Genomic DNA, 20,320 nt, shown 5'->3' with positions numbered 1-20,320 from the left:
CACGCCTTTTTAGGTTACTTCCTGACGTAAACTTTCAAAACGCCGATACACGTGTCTTCTTTTTTTCGGTCCTCTTTCATAATCTGGCCGAATTAGCTTGTAATTATTTTTTGTGTTGTACAGTGTAATTGTTTCTCTTTGTAGAAAAGTCCACTACTCGCCAAAATTGAAATGTGAAGTAATTAGTCCATATTACAATATCCACATCCATATTAGATTCAAATTACGTGGCGAGCAAAAAGTTCAACGTTTTCCGGTCCTTGTCCAAAAAAAGAGAAAAAAACAAACACCCGAGAAAATTCATTAAACATCTTTCAACGACGACTGTCTTTTGTGTCATCAAAGTTTTAATTTGAAATTCATTGTTATTGTCATCGTAGTAGTAATTACTTTTTTTTTGCCGTTGGTCAAGTATACCAGAGTCGGTAGCCAGCATTCGTGATCATTTCGTGAGATGTTGATTGAATCGGCTTGGCTTGCTTGTTCAGCAAAATAACGGAAGTCTGAAACTATGACGTCGTTTCCCCTTTTTTAGTTTTCTCCATAGCGCCATTTTAATCACACAAAAATATTCTAAACTACTTTTTTTGTGTACAGATTTGTTTTTGAAGCGACCATAGAGAACAGCATTCCTTTGTTATATCTACTTTGGCTACTTTTTAGATTTAGATTTTTTGTGATTTGGTTGTGATTTTCGTCGTATAAACATATTTTCATTTCTTCTTATTCAATTACAATTTAAATCAATTGCAGTTACGGTTGTTTTTATACCCTACACCACTATGTGGGGAGGGTATTATAAGTTGGTTTTGGCCAAAAAGTTTGTAACGCATCGAAATAATGGTCGTAGACCCATACTTATATATATAAAAATGAATGTCTCGACGAGCTGAGTCGATCTGGCTATGTGTGTCCGTCCGTCAGTCCGTCCGTCCGTCCGTCTGTCCATCTAAACCTTGTAATCACGCTACAGGTCGCAATTTTGATCGGATCGTCACGAAATTTTGGATGTTGATGGGGGTCCCGGAGGGGAAGAAGCCTATTGATTTTGGTGATGGTCGGATAATATTTAGGGGTCGGAAAGGGCAAAAAACTTAGGTGGGTAAAAAGACAACGTTTTTTTCCAAAGCCAATATCTCAGTTTCTGTATGGGGTATACCAAAAGCAAAACCTGACAATGAAAGCAGAAAATATCACCTTTCTAATGATGTAAAGTAGGTGCTTGTAGGTGATCAAACAACGAAGATATCGCAATAGTAGCAAATAAAACCCCAATTTTCATTTTTGTGATTTTAATTATATTGACAAATATCACAGCTTTGGTTAAAAATTTTCCAAAAGAAAAGCCTGACTATGAAAGTAGAAGATCCCGTCTTTACAATGATGCAAACTAGGTCGGCGTAGGTAACCAAATAACGGAGATATCGCAATAGTCGGTAATACATCCCATTTTTCTATTTTTTTGGAAATCACGCTACAGGTCGCAATATTGATCGGATCGTCACGAAAATTTCAGGGTTAATGGGGGTCTCACAGATGAAGAAGCATATTGATTTTGGTGATGGTCGGATAATATTTAGGGGTCGGAATGGGCAAACACTTATTTGGAGAAAAGTCAACATTTTATTTCAAAGCCAATATCTCTGTTTCTTTAAGAGGTATATCAAAAGCAAAACCTGGAAAGGAAAGTAGAAAATATCACCTTTACAACAATGTAAATTAGGTTGTCGTAGGTGGTCAAATAGCAGAGATATGGCAATAGTCGATAATGCATCCCATTTCCGATTTTTTGTAATCACGCCAAAGGTCGCAATTTTTATCGGATCGTCACGAAAGTTTAGGGGTTAATGGGGGTCCCACAGAGGAAGAAGCCTACTGATTTTAATGATGGTCGGGTAATATTTAGGGGTCGGAATGGGCAAACACTTATTTGGAGAAAAGTCAACATTTTATTTCAAAGCCAATATCTCTGTTTCTTTAAGAGGTATATCAAAAGCAAAACCTGGAAAGGAAAGTAGAAAATATCACCTTTACAACGATGTAAATTAGGTTGTCATAGGTGGTCAAATAGCAGAGATATGGCAATAGTCGATAATGCATCCCATTTCCGAATTTTTTGTAATCACGCCACAGGTCGCAATTTTGATCGGATCGTCACGAAAGTTTAGGGGTTAATGGGGGTCCCACAGAGGAAGAAGCCTACTGATTTTAATGATGGTCGGATAATATTCAAGGGTCGGAATGGGCAAAAACTTATTTGGAGAAAAGGTCTACGTTTTATTTCAAAGCCAATATCTCGGTTTCTTTAAGAGGTATATCAAAAGCAAAACCTGGCAAGGAAAGTAGAAAATATCACCTTTACAACGATGTAAAGCAGGTTGTCGTAGCTGCTCAAACAACAGAGCTATCGCCGGTAATGCATCCCATTTTCCGATTTGTTTGTAATCACGCTACAGGTCGCAATTTTAATCGGATCGTCACGAATTTTTTGGGAGTTGATGCGGGTCCCACATAGGAAGAAGCCTATTGATTTGGAATGGGGAAAAACTCATTTGGAGACAAATTCAAGGTTTTATTCTTTGTGAATATATTGGCTTCTAGTAGGGGTATTCCAACGACAAAGCCTGTCAATGGAAGAATAAAATATTACCTTTACATTGGTGTAAAGCAGGTTGGCAAAGGTGGTCAAACATGGGAGATAACACAATAGTCTGTAATGCATCCAATTCTTCCATTTTTTTGCAATGAAGCTACAGGTCGTAATTTTGATCGGATGGTCACGAAATTTTGGAGACAGAGACAAAGAGGCATATTATTTTTGGTGGTAGTCGGTTTATATTCCCTAAAAGAAATGTTTACCAGTGAAAAGCTTATGCACAGGGGTAGTGGTGTAGGGTATCACATGGTCGGCCCCGTCTCGACTATAGCCTTTGCTCACTTGTTTTTCTTTATGGTGATGTTGATTGCCATTCTCTGGATGATATTAGCGCTGCTGCTGATCTTCATCATCATGAATGAAGTGGTTGCTGCTAATAACAATGAGTGAGGATAATAATTTGCCTTATCTATTCCAAAAAAAAAAAAAAAATACACTTGACACCAAATTATTTCACCACTAATTATTTCGTAGTCTATAAATCATTGTTTACAAAAATTTATAGCTGAAATTAAGAAAGTTTTTAAGTAGTGGTGACATAAAAACATATAGTTGTTGGAATTCTTAATTGGCTAATAAAAAAAATCAGAAAATATGTATTGTGAAATGAATCATAAAGAAAGATGCATAAAAGCCGTTCAAATAGAAAGTGGTGTATACTTTTAGGCGTGACGTAGAGGATAATGGATTGTAATGAATAGTCTTGATTGCCTTATACATGATACACTTCACGATAGAGCTGCCAAAAAAAATCGATGGCACTATCGATAGTATCGATTCTTTTTTAAAAATTAAATATCGATAGATAGTTTTGTCTATCGATATTATCGGATTAAAAGCCCCTAACCTAAAATCTATAAAAATTTATAGAAACTACGCGGCTTTTCGGCTTTGTGGATGTGAGAAAATTAGTCAGTAGCCACACGTAACAAATTTTCCATAAAAAAAATTGTGTTTTTGTGTATTTTTAAATGGTTTTATTTAGCTCACCCCGTTTGTTTTATTATTTATTCTTGGGTCAAATTTAGTAATTCAAATTTCACCCTCTTCCTGTCAACCGATTAATCTGAAATTTTGTATACACTTTGGATTTTGGTGACAATACAATTATGTTTATTCATTATCATTATAAATTCAAGATGGCCGCCGCTACAAAATGGCGGATAACGTAGATTTTATCAATCCCATCAATATGGGTATCAAATGAAAGGGCTCAACAAGCAGAATACAATATACTATAAAAAATTTAAATCCAAGATGGCGGCCGCTACAAAATGGCGGATAACGTAGATTTTATCAATCCCATCAATATGGGTATCAAATGAAAGGGCTCAACAAGCAGAATACAATATACTATAAAAAATTGAAATCCAAGATGGCGGCCGCTACAAAATGGCGGATAACGTAGGTTTTATCAATCCCATCAATATGGGTATCAAATGAAAGTGCTCAACCAGTAGAATACAATGTACTATATAAAATTAAAATCCAAGATGGCGGCCTCTACAAAATGGCGGATAACTTAGGTTTTATCAATCCCATCAACATGGGTATCAAATGAAAGGTCTCAACAAGTAGAATACAATTTACCATGCAAAATTGAAATCTAAGATGGCCGCCGCTACCAAATGGCTGATAACATTTTTTTTATCAATCCCACCAATATGGGTATGAAATAAAAGGGCTTGACAAGAAGAATACAGTGCACTATACAGTACATCTTATACACCCGAAAGCCATACAGTTTCCAGCTAAGTACAATTACGGGACGGCTGAAAGAAGAATGTTGCCTTTAATACTATCATGGGCTTCTACAATACATAAAATGCAGGGCAGCACTATGGATCACGCAGTCGTATACTTAGGTGCGAAACTGTTTGAAGAAGGTCAAGTCTACGTGGCTCTTAGTAGAGTAAGATCTTTGCAGGGACTACGTATAGAGGAGTTGGACTGCAATAAACTAACCGGCAAGAAACCTTGCAATAATGTAGCACTAAATGAATTAAACAGAATGCGAAATAAAAACCAAAAACTAGAAAATAAAAATAGGTAAAAAACTTTTTAAGTTAAACGGTTTTATGTTAAACATACATTGCAATGTTTAAGATAAATGCACTAAAAACCAAAAAATAATAAAATAGATACAGTCGTGTGAATTATAAACATATGCATAGACTAGACTAAAATAAAACCGTGGGGCACGTCAATTGTCTACAAATTATCGACATAATGTGCGATAGAAGAATCGTTTAATTCGTCGTTAGGCAGTTAGCCCGCAGACGGTGAGGAAATTACTTACTATTTTCTTGCTCATAAAAATTCCAATAGTTATACACTCCATGTAAATAAAAAAATGTTTCAACTAGTTTATCGTTGGACATTCACACTGCTGGCTGGCGAAGAATCGTTTCACTGCTCGTAGTTTGTCTTTAATCGACAAAGTACTACTCGCTCACCACTATGAAACCCTAAAACTCGCTTATAATCGAGCTTGCTAGCTTGTTTGCACATTCTATCCCTACTTATCACACGTCCATCGCTGTCGGTTGAACAACTGCCTAATTATAGTGTAACATTACAAAACGAACATTTTAATCAACGATTGTAGACAATTGACGTGCCCCACGGTTTTATTTTAGTCTAGTCTATGCATATGTTTATAATTCAAACGACTGTATCTATTTTATTATTTTTTGGTTTTTAGTACATTTATCTTAAACATTGCAATGTATGTTTAACATAAAACCGTTTAACTTAAAAAGTTTTTTTACCTATTTTTATTATTAAATAAAAAAACAATTGGTTTTTTATACCCTCAAAAATGTTTTACAATCGATGAATCCTAGTTTCACCCATTCAGAATTCGCGAACTGTTAACATATTCTATATATAGTATGACTGAAATACTTTAAAATGAAGTGTTTTAGGAGGGATCCCATAATGTCGACCACTAAAAATAATTTACGTGGAAGCTGTACGTGGCATCAATGTAGAAAACTGGGTAAAAATGGGTTGAAGCCAACAAGTTTATTTTATGATCCCTTCCGATTTCTGGCTTAATGTTACATTTTATACACCTATGTCGAAAGAAAGAATCACAGAATACTCCATGGGCAACATGATACTAGTGTATGACTTCTCGATATATCCACTGCATTCACCTAAAATTGATGCTGACATACTGAAGCCGGAATTTCGTCGTTTTTTGAATTTTTTATACCTGACACCACTTTGTGGTAAGGGGTATTATGTCTTTGTGTATTAGTTTGTAACATTCAAAAGGAAACGAGATAGACCCTTAGTTCCTTTTAGGGATATACATAGAATCACTTTCTGAGTCGATTTACGCATGTCCGTCTGTCTGTCCATGTATTTTTGTAAACAAAGTACAGATCGCATTTATTGTCCGATTCGCATGAAAATTGGGGAAGATAGTTTTTTTTTGCCAAAGGACGAACGCTATTTATTTTGGTAAAAATCGGTTCAGGTTTGGATATAGCCCCCATATATATCTTCGCCCTATTTAAGGCACTGGGTGCACGAAACACGCTATATATGTCCGATTTCAATGAAATTTGGAATGTGCGACGGAATTTAGTCTAGAAATAAGTGTGCCAAATTATATCGAAATCGGTTCAAATTTGGATATAGCTCCCATATATATTTTCGACCGATGTGAGGTATTTGATGCACGAAACACGCTATATATGTCAGATTTCAATGAAATTTGGAATGTGCGACGGAATTTAGTCTAGAAATAAGTGTGCCAAATTATATAGAAATCGGTTGAGATTTGGATATAGCTCCCATATATATTCTCGGCCGATTTTAGGTATTTGATGCACGAAACACGCTATATATGTCAGATTTCAATGAAATTTGGAATGTGCGACGGAATTTAGTCTAGAAATAAGTGTGCCAAATTATATCGAAATCGGTTCAAATTTGGATATAGCTCCCATATATATTTTCGACCGATGTGAGGTATTTGATGCACGAAACACGCTATATATGTCAGATTTCAATGAAATTTGGAATGTGCGACGGAATTTAGTCTAGAAATAAGTGTGCCATATTATACAGAAATCGGTTCAGATTTGGATATAGCTCCCATATATATATTCGACCGATTTGAGGTATTTGATGCACGAAACACGCTATATATGTCCGATTTCAATAAAATTTGGAATGTGCGACGGAATTTAGTCTAGAAATAACTGTGGCAAATCACATCGAAATCGGTTCAGATTTGGATATAGCTCCCATATATATTTTCGACCGATTTGAGGTATTTGATGCACGAAACACGCTATATATGTCAGATTTCAATGAAATTTGGAATGTGTGACGGAATTTAGTCTAGAAATAAGTGTGCCAAATTATACAGAAATCGGTTCAGATTTGGATATAGCTCCCATATATATTCTCGACCGATGTTAGCTATTTGATGCACGAAACACGCTATATATGTCCGATTTCAATGAAATTTGGAATGTGCGACGAAATTTAGTCTAGAAATAACTGTGGCAAATCATATCGAAATCGGTTCAGATTTCGATATAGCTCCCATATATATTTTCGACCAATTTGAGGTATTTGGTGCACGAAACACGCTATATATGTCCAATATTGATGAAATTTGGACTATGTGACGGAATTTGGTCTACAAATAAATGTGAAAAATTATATCGAAATCGGTTCAGATTTGGATATAGCTCCCATATATATTTTCGACCGATTTGAGGTATTTGATGCACGAAACACGCTATATATGTCAGATTTCAATGAAATTTGGAATGTGCGACGGAATTTAGTCTAGAAATAAGTGTGCCAAATTATACAGAAATCGGTTTAGATTTGGATATAGCTCCCATATATATTCTCGGCCGATTTTAGTTATTTGATGCACAAAACGCGCTATATATGTCCGATTTTGATGAAATTTGGAATGTGCGACGGAATTTAGTCTAGAAATAACTGTGGCAAATCATATCGAAATCGGTTCAGATTTGGATATAGCTCCCATATATATTTTCGACCGATTTGAGGTATTTGATGCACGAAACACGCTATATATGTCAGATTTCAATGAAATTTGGAATGTGTGACGGAATTTAGTCTAGAAATAACTGTGGCAAATTATATCGAAATCGATATAATGCACGAAACACGCTATATATGTCCGATTTCAATGAAATTTGGAATGTGCGACGGAATTTAGTCTAGAAATAACTGTGGCAAATCATATCGAAATCGGTTCAGATTTGGATATAGCTCCCATATATATTTTCGACCGATTTGAGGTATTTGATGCACGAAACACGCTATATATGTCCGATTTCAATGAAATTTGGAATGTGCGACGGAATTAAGTCTAGAAATAACTGTGGCAAATCATACAGAAATCGGTTCAGATTTGGATATAGCTCCCATATATATTCTCGGCCGATTTGAGGTATTTGATGCACGAAACACGCTATATATGTCCGATTTCAATGACATTGGGAATGTGCGACGGAATTTAGTCTAGAAATAACTGTGGCAAATTATATCGAAATCGGTTCAGATTTGGATATAGCTCCCATATATATTTTCGACCGATTTGTCGTATTTGATGCACGGAACACGCTATATATGTCCAATTTCAATTAAATTTGGAATGTGCGACGGAATTTAGTCTAGAAATAAGTGTGCCAAATTATGCAGAAATCGGTTCAGATTTGGATATAGCTTTCATATATATTCTCGACTGATTTTAGGTATTTGATGCACAAAACACGCTATATATGTCCAATATTGATGAAATTTGGACTATGTGACGGAATTTGGTCTACAAATAAATGTGAAAAATTATATCGAAATCTGTTCTGATTTGGATTTAGCTCCCCTATGTATTTTACATATTCACAGTGGTGTAGGGTATTATATAGTCGACCCCGCCCGACTTTGATCCTTTTCTTACTGGTTTAGGCTTTGTGAATGTGAGAAAATTAGTCAGTAGCCACACGTAACAATTTTTCGGTAAAGTAAATTGTATTTTTATTAAATAAAAAAATAATTGTTGTACCCTCAGCATTTAGGCTAGAAAGGGTATATACACTTTGATACGACCAAAAATGTGCCTCATCGAAATAATGAGTTTAGAGCCCAAGTATGTTTGGACGAAATCCGTTTCAGACAATTTGGAGTCGATTTAGCAATGTCCGTCCGTCCGTCTGTCTGGTTGGTGCGCACGATAACTTTCGAACGAATAAACCGATTCGATCCAAATTTTGGCTTTCGTAATATTTTGTCCAAACTTAGTTTAAGTTATATCGGTCCACTCTTTCCGGTACCTCCCCCACAAAAGTTCGAAAATGTTCGAAAAATTTGTGCGCACGATAACTCTTGAAGGGAGTAACCGATTTGGCCCACACTTTGTACATCGTGAAAGTTCTACCAGACTTTGATGAAGTTTAAATATGGACTCAATCGGTCCACTCCTTCGACTACCGCCCACACAAAATTTCGGAAATGTTCAGTTTAGGATCTGCTCTCGAATCGCTTTGATTTTTGTTGTAGCAACTTGTATTCGCTGTCCCCTATACGACGGTACAAGTTTTATAAGGGACAAGTCCATACTTCTTGAGAAAGTAACCTGAAAGGTGCAAAAAACCCTATGACACCGTGTGTAGTGGTTGGAGCGCAAGATAAATTTCGAACGGATATGCCAATTCGGTCCAAAACTTAACCTTCGTAATATTTTGTCGAAACATATTTTAAGTTCGAAGATAAACCATGTCGGTCCACTCCTTCAGGTACCTCCCTCACAAAAATTCAAAAATCTTCGGAAAAATATGCGCACGATAACTCTTGAAGGGAATGCCCGATGTAATCCATACTTTGCACATCCTAATATATCTACAGATATAGATCAGGTTCGAATATGGACCATATTTGTCTACTCCTTCTGGTACCTGTCACACAAAATTTCGGATAAGTTCACTTTAAGACCTGCTCTCGAATCACTTTGATTTTTGTTGAAGCGATTTGCATTCGCTACCTCCATTACGACGGTAAAAGTTTTTTCAGGAGCAGATCCATATTTCTTGGGAAAACAGCCCGAAAGGTGTTAAAAACCCTATGCTACGATAACTCTCGAACTGTTCAGCCGATTTGGTCCAACATTTGGTCTTCGTCATATTTTATCCAAACTTACATTGATGGGGCAATACCGGTTTTCAAACTTCCAGTACTTCTCCCCAATATTTAAATAATGTCACTAAAATGTTAGGACGATATCACTTGAATGGTGCAACCAATTTGGTCCAAACTTTGGATCTCCTAATATTTTGTCAAAATTTAGTTTTACTTCCGAAATGGCCCATATCGGTCCTCCCTAAGGGTACCTCCCCCACAAAAGTTCAACATTTGTGTTAATTTCTAATCCACATTTTTGTCGGCAACTTCAAATGTTGAAAAAGGGCCACAAAATTCTGAAGAGACGCTAAATACATTCTATCTGTCCGTAGATGAAAGTTTCAATTCACATTGGCTGAGGGTATACTTCTGTCGGCAAAGCCGACTGACACTTTTTTACTTGTTTTTGTATACAGATTTGTTTTTGAAGCTGCCATAGAACAGCATTCCTTTGTTATATCCACGAGGGCAGTTCGGAAACTTCTTAGCCTAGCACAAAAAGCGCGGTATAAACAGAAAAAAGTTAAGTGTTTTGGAAACTTCCATCTCTGTTAAATTTTGTTTCGATCTGGCAACTCCTTCATATAGAAACAGGTGTACAAAAAAGACGCATCCGCAATTGTTTTACAATGGAAAAATTAGAAATGCCTGCTGTCATTAAATATTTACATAAAAAAGGATTATCGGGAAAAGAAATTCATAATGATATGGTGAATGTGTTAGGTGAAAGTGCTCCTTCATATGCAACAGTAAAAAATTCGGTTGCTGAATTTAAACGTGGTCGTACAAGCATTGAAGATGAACCACGTAGTGGACGTCCAAAAACAGCAACAACAACAGAAATTGTAGCCAAAGTGCATGATATGGTATTAAATGATCGACGAATAAAAGTGCGTGAAATTGCTAATATCATGGCCATCTCAAATGATCGATTCCATTTAATTTTGCATGGAGAAGTACAGATGAAAAAGCTTTCTGCAAGATGGGTGCCGCATTTGTTAACAGTCGATCAAAAACGCATAAGAATGAAGATTTCTCAAGCTTGTTTGGATCGTTTAAAGCGAAATAAAATGGATTTTAAGCGTCGTTTCATAACTGTTGATGAGACATGGATCCACCACTATACTCCAGAGACAAAACAACAATCCAAACAATGGACTGAAGCTGGAGGAAGTGCCCCAAAGAAGGCAAAAACAATTCAATCGGCTGGTAAGGCTATGGCAACGGTTTTTTTGGGACTTCAAAGGTATTTTATTGATTGACTATCTGCAAAAGGGTAAAACAATAAATTCAGAGTACTATTGCAACCATTTGGATCAATTAAATGTACAAATTCGAGAAAAACGTCCTGGCTTACAAGACAAAAAAAAATAATTTTTCATCAAGACAACGCACCAGCGCACAAGAGTGTTTTAACAATGGCTAAAATCAACGAATTAAAGTACGAGTTGCTTGACCACCCACCTTATTCTCCTGATTTAGCTCCCAGGGACTTTTACTTGTTCCCAAATCTAAAAAAAAATCCTTGCTGGCAAGCGTTTTACCTCAAATGAAGATGCAATTACAGTTGTAAACCACTATTTTGAAAACCTTGAGGAAACCTATTTTAATCAAGGGGTAGAAATGCTAGAAAAGCGTTGGACTAAGTGTATTGAAGTTTCAGGAGATTATATTGAAAAATAAAAATATTTTTAAAAAACTAACTATTCTCTTTCATTGATAGGCTAAGAAGTTTCCGAACCGCCCTCGACATAAAAAACCAACCCAAACCCAAGGGGTGGAAAAAGATTATCCCAATTATAATTTCTATTTAAAGAACAATCTAAATTCCTGCTGAGATTACTAAGGTCCAAATTGCCGACATGAAATTTAGATACGGATGCTAAAATCAGCGAAATGTTTAAAATAATTTGTTATTTTTAGCAAAAAATATTTTTATCATTGCCTTGATAACACTTTTGTTTCTTTTTTTATAGCTGTAATTAACTGTATAATATAATTAAATTAGAAAATACACTATAATTAAATATAAATTATTGTTTTCCGACATGAACATTTTCATTTTGTTGAAAACTTCACAAATAGTTTAAAACAATGATTGTTCTCAGTTGAGTATTGTTGAAATTGTGGCATCATTGATTTCAGTGTACGCTTGTCTAAATAAATTTGTACACATACTTTCAAAGAAGTTCACAAAGAGATTCGAATAAGAATATTAAAGGATTACCCAACAATAAATCAATATCCTAAACATATATTCCCTGAATCGTAGTAAATCCATTGAGTATTAAAATTTCTTAGAATTACCCTTAAGGTCCGATATCAAAAAAAGAAATTTGATTTGTTTACATGCGCTTACTTACGATTCCCAAGAATCGTCAACAAACCAAATAAAAAAGACGAAGAAGTTGTTGAATATCTCAGATAATGCGATAACAAAAAAACAGAGGCAACAACAAATTCAAAAAAAAAAAAAAACACATAGCAAATGTCAAATACATTTTGATGACAATTTTGATAAACACTTAAAAGAGATAAAATAATGGCACAAGTAAGTGTTGACCTAATGTTACACAAGTTGACAAAAATATATAAAAAGAGGTTAGGATAAATGACCTATACCGGGCAACTCGTTTGGATTACAACAAGTGTTCTATAGATAAAAGATCAAGTCTTCGATAGATGGAAGGCCAAGTGTTCTATAGATAGAAAACCAAGTCTTCTATTGATAGAAGATCAAGTCTTCTATGGATAGAAGACCAAAGTCTTCTATTGATAGAAGACCAAAGTCTTCTATTGATAGAAGATCAAAGTCTTCTATAGATAGAATACCAAGTCTTCTATAGATAGAAGTCCAAGTCTTCTAGATAGAAGGCTAAGACTTCTACAGATAGAAGAACATGTCTTCTATAGATGAAGTCATCCATAGACAGCAGACAAAGTCTTCTTTCTTCTTATTTTCCGCTTAACACCTTCCATAGAGCGTCAAAATTTAATTCGAACATTGGTTTCAAAAAAAGTATTCTTTGGATAGAAGATCAAGTCTTCTATAGATAGATAACCAAGTCTTCCATAGATAGAAGACCAAGACTTCTATAGATAGAAGACCAAAGTTTTCTATAGATAGAAGACCAAAGTCTTCTAAAGATAGCAGACCAAAGTCTTCTAATGATAGAAGACCAAAGTATTCTAAAGATAGAAGACCAAAGCCTTCTAAAGATAGAAGACCAAAGTCTTCTAAAGATAGAAGACCAAAGTCTTCTAAAGATAGAAGACCAAAGTCATCTAAAGATAGAAGACCAAAGTCTTCTAAAGATAGAAGATAAAGTCTTCTGTAGATAGAAGACCGAGACCAAGTCTTCCATGGACAGAAGACCAAGTCTTCTTTATACAGGCAGAAGACCAAGTCTTCTATAGATCGAAGACCACAGTCTTCTATAGATAGAAGACCAAAGTCTCCTATAGATAGAAGACCAAAGTCTTCTATGGATAGAAGACCAAAGTCTTCTATAGATAGAAGACCAAAGTCTTCTATAGATAGAAGACCAAAGTCTTCTATAGATAGAAGACCAAAGTCTTCTACAGATAGAAGACCAAAGTCTTCTATAGATAGAAGACCAAGTCTTCCATAGATAGAACACCAAATCTTCTATAGATAGAAGACCAAAGTTTTCTATAGATAGAAGATTAATTCTTCTGTAGATAGAAGACCCATTCTTCTGTAGATAGAAGACCAAGTCTTTAATAGATAGAAGACCCATTCTTCTGTAGATAGAAGACCAAGTCTTTAATAGATAGAAGACCAAGTCTTCAATAGATAGAAGGCAATTTCTTCTGTAGATAGAAGACCAAAGTCTTCTATAGATAGAAGACCAAAGTCTTCTATAGATAGAAGACCAAAGTCTTCTACAGATAGAAGACCAAAATCTTCTAAAGATAGAAGACCAAAATCTTCTAAAGATAGAAGCCCAAAGTCTTCTAAAGATAGAAGACCAATTTCTTCTTTAGATAGAAGATCAAAGCCTTCTAAATATAGAAGACCAAAGTCTTCTAAAGATAGAAGACCAATTTCTTCTTTAGATAGAAGACCAAAGTCTTCTAAAGATAGATGACCAAAATCTTCTAAAGATAGAAGACCAAAATCTTCTAAAGATAGAAGCCCAAAGTCTTCTAAAGATAGAAGACCAAAATCTCCTAAAGATAGAAGACCAAAGTCTTCTAAAGATAGAAGACCAACATCTTCTAAAGATAGATGACCAAAATCTTCTAAAGATAGAAGACCAAAATCTTCTAAAGATAGAAGCCCAAAGTCTTCTAAAGATAGAAGACCAATTTCTTCTTTAGATAGAAGACCAAAGTCTTCTAAAGATAGAAGACCAAAGTCTTCTAAAGATAGAAGACCAAAGTCTTCTAAAGATAGAAGACCAAAGTCTTCTAAAGATAGAAGACCAAAGTCTTCTAAAGATAGAAGACCAAAGTCTTCTAAAGATAGAAGACCAAAGTCTTCTAAAGATAGAAGACCAAAGTCTTCTAAAGATAGAAGACCAAAGTCTTTTAAAGATGGAAGACCTAGTATTCTATAGATAGAAGACCTAGTATTCTATAGATAGAAGACCAAGTCTTCTATAGATAGAAGACCAAGTATTCTTTAGGTATAAGACCTAGACCAAGTTTTCAATAGATAGAAGACCAAGTTTTCTGTAGATAGAAGACCAAGTCTTCTATAGATAGAGGACCAAGTCTTCTATAGATAGAAGACCAAGTCTTCTATAGATAGAAGACCAAGTCTTCTATAGATAGAAGACAAAGTCTTTTATAAATAGAAGACCAAAGTCTTCTATAGATAGAAGACCAAGTCTTCTATAGATAGAAGACCTAGTCTTCTATAGATAGAAGACCAAGTCTTCTATAGATAGAAGACCAAGTCTTCTATAGATAGAAGACCAAGTCTTCTATAGATAGAAGACCAAGTCTTCTATAGATAGAAGACCAAGTCTTCTATAGATAGAAGACCAAGTCTTCTATAGATAGAAGACCAAGTCTTCTATAGATAGAAGACCAAGTCTTCTATAGATAGAAGACCAAGTATTCTATAGATAGAAAAACAAGTCTTCTATAGATAGAAAAACAAGTCTTCTATAGATAGAAGACCAAGTCTTCTATAGATAGAAGACCAAGTCTTCTATAGATAGAAGACCAAGTCTTCTATAGATAGAAGACCAAGTCTTCTATAGATAGAAGACCAAGTCTTCTATAGATAGAAGACCAAGTCTTCTATAGATAGAAGACCAAGTCTTCTTTCTATAGATAAAAGACCAAGTCTTCTTTCTATAGATAGAAGACAAAGTCTTTTATAAATAGAAGACCAAAGTCTTCTATAGATAGAAGACCAAGTCTTCTATAGATAGAAGACCAAGTCTTCTATAGATAGAAGACCAAGTCTTCTATAGATAGAAGACCAAGTCTTCTATAGATAGAAGACCAAGTCTTCTTTCTATAGATAAAAGACCAAGTCTTCTTTCTATAGATAGAAGACAAAGTCTTTTATAAATAGAAGACCAAAGTCTTCTATAGATAGAAGACCAAGTCTTCTATAGATAGAAGACCTAGTCTTCTATAGATAGAAGACCAAGTCTTCTATAGATAGAAGACCAAGTCTTCTATAGATAGAAGACCAAGTCTTCTATAGATAGAAGACCAAGTCTTCTATAGATAGAAGACCAAGTCTTCTATAGATAGAAGGCCAAGTCTTCTATAGATAGAAGACCAAGTCTTCTATAGATAGAAGACCAAGTATTCTATAGATAGAAAAACAAGTCTTCTATAGATAGAAAAACAAGTCTTCTATAGATAGAAGACCAAGTCTTCTATAGATAGAAGACCAAGTCTTCTATAGATAGAAGACCAAGTCTTCTATAGATAGAAGACCAAGTCTTCTTTCTATAGATAAAAGACCAAGTCTTCTTTCTATAGATAGAAGACAAAGTCTTTTATAAATAGAAGACCAAAGTCTTCTATAGATAGAAGACCAAGTCTTCTATAGATAGAAGACCTAGTCTTCTATAGATAGAAGACCAAGTCTTCTATAGATAGAAGACCAAGTCTTCTATAGATAGAAGACCAAGTCTTCTATAGATAGAAGACCAAGTCTTCTATAGATAGAAGACCAAGTCTTCTATAGATAGAAGACCAAGTCTTCTATAGATAGAAGACCAAGTCTTCTATAGATAGAAGACCAAGTATTCTATAGATAGAAAAACAAGTCTTCTATAGATAGAAAAACAAGTCTTCTATAGATAGAAGACCAAGTCTTCTATAGATAGAAGACCAAGTCTTCTATAGATAGAAGACCAAGTCTTCTATAGATAGAAGACCAAGTCTTCTATAGATAGAAGACCAAGTCTTCTATAGATAGAAGACCAAGTCTTCTTTCTATAGATAAAAGACCAAGTCTTCTTTCTATAGATAGAAGACAAAGTCTTTTATAAATAAAAGACCAAAGTCTTCTATAGATAGAAGACCAAGTCTTCTATAGATAGAAGACCAAGTCTTCTATAGATAGAAGACCAAGTCTTCTATAGATAGAAGACCAAGTCTTCTATAGATAGAAGACCAAGTCTTCTATAGATAGAAGACCATAGTCTTCTACAAATAGAAGACCAAAGTCTTCTATAGATAGAAGACCAAAGTCTTCTATAGATAGAAGACCAAAGTCTTCTATAGATAGAAGACCAAAGTCTTCTATAGATAGAAGACCAAAGTCTTCTATAGATAGAAGACCAAAGTCTTCTATAGATAGAAGACCAAAGTCTTCTATAGATAGAAGACCAAAGTCTTCTAAAGATAGAAGACCAAAGTCTTTCATAGATAGAAGACCAAGTCTCCTATATACAGAAGACCAAGTCTTCTATAGATAGAAGACCAATTCTTCTATAGATAGAAGACCAAGTCTTCTATAGATAGAAGACCAAAGTCTTCTATAGATAGAAGACCAAAGTCTTCTATAGATAGAAGACCAAAGTCTTCTATAGATAGAAGACCAAAGTCTTCTACAAATAGAAGACCAAAGTCTTCTATAGATAGAAGACCAAAGTCTTCTATAGATAGAAGACCAAAGTCTTCTATAGATAGAAGACCAAAGTCTTCTATAGATAGAAGACCAAAGTCTTCTATAGATAGAAGACCAAAGTCTTCTATAGATAGAAGACCAAAGTCTTCTATAGATAGAAGACCAAAGTCTTCTATAGATAGAAGACCAAAGTCTTCTATAGATAGAAGACCAAAGTCTTCTATAGATAAAGGGCCAAAGTCTTCTATAGATAGAAGACCAAAGTCTTCTATAGATAGAAGACCAAAGTCTTCTATAGATAGAAGACCAAAGTCTTCTATAGATAGAAGACCAAAGTCTTCTATAGATAGAAGACCAAAGTCTTCTATAGATAGAAGACCAAGTCTTCTATAGATAGAAGACCAAAGTCTTCTATAGATAGAAGACCAAGTCTTCTATAGATAGAAGACCAAAGTCTTCCATAGATAGAAGACCAAAGTCTTCTATAGATAGAAGACCAAAGTCTTCAATAGATGGAAAACCAAAGTCTTCTATAGATAGAAGACCAAAGTCTTCTATGGATAGAAGACCAAGTCTTCTATAGATAGAAGACCAAGTCTTCTTTCCATAGATAGAAGACCAAGTCTTCTTTCCATAGATAGTAGACCAAAGTCTTCTATAGATAGAAGACCAAAGTCTTCTATAGATAGAAGACCAAAGTCTTCTATAGATAAAGGACCAAAGTCTTCTATAGATAGAATACCAAAGTCTTCTATAGATAGAAGACCAAAGTCTTCTATAGATAGAAGACCAAAGTCTTCTGTAAATAGAAGACCAAAGTCTTCTATAAATAGAAGACCAAAGTCTTCTATAGATAGAAGACCAAAGTCTTCTATAAATAGAAGACCAAAGTCTTCTACAAATAGAAGACCAAAGTCTTCTATAGATAGAAGACCAAAGTCTTCTATAGATAGAAGACCAAAGTCTTCTATAGATAGAAGACCAAAGTCTTCTATAGATAGAAGACCAAAGTCTTCTATAGATAGAAGACCAACGTCTTCTATAGATAGAAGACCAAAGTCTTCTATAGATAGAAGATCAAAGTCTTCTATAGATAGAAGACCAAAGTCTTCTATAGATAGAAGACCAAAGTCTTCTATAGATAGAAGACCAAAGTCTTCTATAGATAGAAGATCAAAGTCTTCTAAAGATAGAAGACCAAAGTCTTCTATAGATAGAAGACCAAAATCTTCTATAGATAGAAGACCAAGTCTTCTGTAGATAGAAGACCAAGTCTTCTGTAGATAGAAGACCAATTCTTCTATAGATAGAAGACACCATGTCTTCTATGGATAGAAGACCAAGTCTTCTATAGATAGAAGACACCATGTCTTCTATGGATAGAAGACCAAGTCTTCTATAGATAGAAGACCAAGTCTTCTATAGATAGAAGACCAAGTCTTCTATGGATAGAAGACCAAAGTCTTCTATAGATAGAAGACCATGTCTTCTATAGATAGAAGACCAAGTCTTCTTTAGAACAACGTCTTCTATAGGTAGAAGACCAAGTCTGCTAGATTGAAGACCAAAGTCTTCTTTTTATAGATAGAAGACCAAGTCATTTATATATAGAAAACGCCTGTACTTTGTAAGCTAGTGTTCCCCTTTATATGTATGTAATATTAAAATTTTATTTTCACCACTAAAGCTTCTGCAGTTACCTTATATCAGAAAGAAAAGAAGATAACATTGATATGAAGTTGATGATGATCATCATCATGATGATCATGGCAGGGCAAGAGATAAAGATGAGAAGTGATGGGGATGGATGCTGCTGCTACTGATGGAGGATATTGCGGCTGATAATGTTGAAGATAAGATCTTCAAAACACAAATCAAATACGCAAAGATAAAACAAAAGAAATTTTGCAAAAAAACTAAAAAAAACATTCTAGACACCAGGCTGCTGATATTTTTAAATGACGCCACCAACATTTTGCCCCAAAAAATGACAAAATGGACAGCCACAATAGATTCTAGTAACTTTTTTTTTTGGGAAAACATTTATCCCCCTGGAAATATCAATGAGTGAAATTAATTGGTATTCAGTAGTGGGAGAAGCAACTACAAAATTCTTTCCACCGCAAAAAAAAAATCGGAAAATTTTTATTCGGCGGAAACGTGGAAAACTACAAAAATTTATAACAAAATAAAAGGTGATAATAAAGTGGTAGTGCTGCAATTTTTTACCCCCTCCAATGAATGTGAAAAACAAAACCCAATAGAATTAAATGAATTAGAAAACAACAATTAAAATTGTAGTGAAATAATAGTAAACAAATGTCGATTACGTTAAATGTGGCGATACAATAATAACAAAAAAAAAAATAGAAAAAAGAAATGAAAAAAAAAACAAGTTAAAAGTAACAAAATCATGTTGTAATTCAATCATGTGTGAAATTCAATTTGCGATCAGTAGTAGATCTTCTTCTTTTTTTTTGTGGGAGATGATGTTGTAACGAAAACAAAATTATTGCCAAATGATCGATGAGGGGAAATTGGGATATTTGTAACTAGACAACTAACTATTTATTAGGTAATATGTTGCGTGATGGTTAAAAGAGTGTCTAGGAAACGATGTGAAGCCTAATTTATAACAAAAAATCTTGTTCCAAATACGTCTAGGATGACAATAGTAACAAGCTTAAAATAAACCCCAAATAAACTTTAAACCCCACTTTGAATGTAGAGATCAATTCTTCTATAGTCGAAGAGCAAATCTTCTATGGATAAAATACAAAGTCTTCTTTAGATAAAGCCTAACTTAACAAGTATGAAAGTATTAGTCAGCTGTGCTGACGGATATATGCCCCTTAGATTTTGACCAACAAATAAGCAAACATAATATTTATACTGAATACGAGCCTGAACGATAACTATTCTTGCCTAACAATGAAAACGGGAATATTTATCATCAAAAATAGTATTATTGTTTTCTTAAGTAGTCTCCAGCATGATTTATAAGCTTTTTCTTGCGCTCAAACAAATTGTTGAATGCAAAACATGGTTTTAGAACGCTTTTACAGCATCAACTGGTGACGAAAATCGTTGACCACGACTTTTTTCTTGATGTGCTGGCATCAGATGAATTCATTGGATTCTCCGTCAGGGCTGTACCCCGAATGACCCATAAATTCCACGTGTTGTCCGGTCAAACAGGCACTAGTTTGATTAGATGTGTGAAAGCTGACATTGTCATGATGCAGAATGTTTCGTCCTCCTTTGTGCATTTTTCGAATTTCTCAGGAGACTTCAGGCAAACAAATTCTAGTGTAACACTCAGAATTAACCGTCCCACATATCTCAAGCAGTATAGCCGCCACACGGTCAGTTTTGCCGAAGAAACAGGGGACCATTTGATTCGATGCACAGTGGTG

The 20,320-nt window shown here is 34.7% G+C and overlaps 2 protein-coding genes across 3 annotated transcripts in view; one reads left to right on the top strand and one right to left on the bottom strand.

Annotated features, from left to right (window-relative positions):
• Positions 1–20,320, bottom strand: part of mRpS9 (mitochondrial ribosomal protein S9) — a 118,194-nt gene that overhangs the window by 43,310 nt on the left and 54,564 nt on the right. The gene's annotated exons all lie outside the window — the stretch shown is intronic.
• wtrw (ankyrin repeat domain 61 water witch) overlaps positions 1–20,320 on the top strand; it is a 76,316-nt gene that overhangs the window by 18,152 nt on the left and 37,844 nt on the right. The window contains exon 1 of one of the 2 annotated variants that reach the window (XM_073971633.1): positions 18,865–19,099. The exons of the other annotated variant lie outside the window; for it this stretch is intronic. The gene's annotated coding sequence lies outside the window, so the exon portion shown is untranslated. Of the gene's footprint in view, positions 1–18,864; positions 19,100–20,320 lie in introns of those variants that run through there. 2 annotated transcript variants of the gene reach the window in all.

This window comes from Musca autumnalis, unplaced genomic scaffold, assembly GCF_047663935.1.
Source record: "Musca autumnalis isolate F117 unplaced genomic scaffold, ASM4766393v1 scaffold_1, whole genome shotgun sequence".
Lineage (NCBI taxonomy): Eukaryota > Metazoa > Arthropoda > Insecta > Diptera > Muscidae > Musca > Musca autumnalis.
Note: the sequence above shows the minus strand (reverse complement) of the source record. Positions and strands in the feature narration are given on the sequence as shown.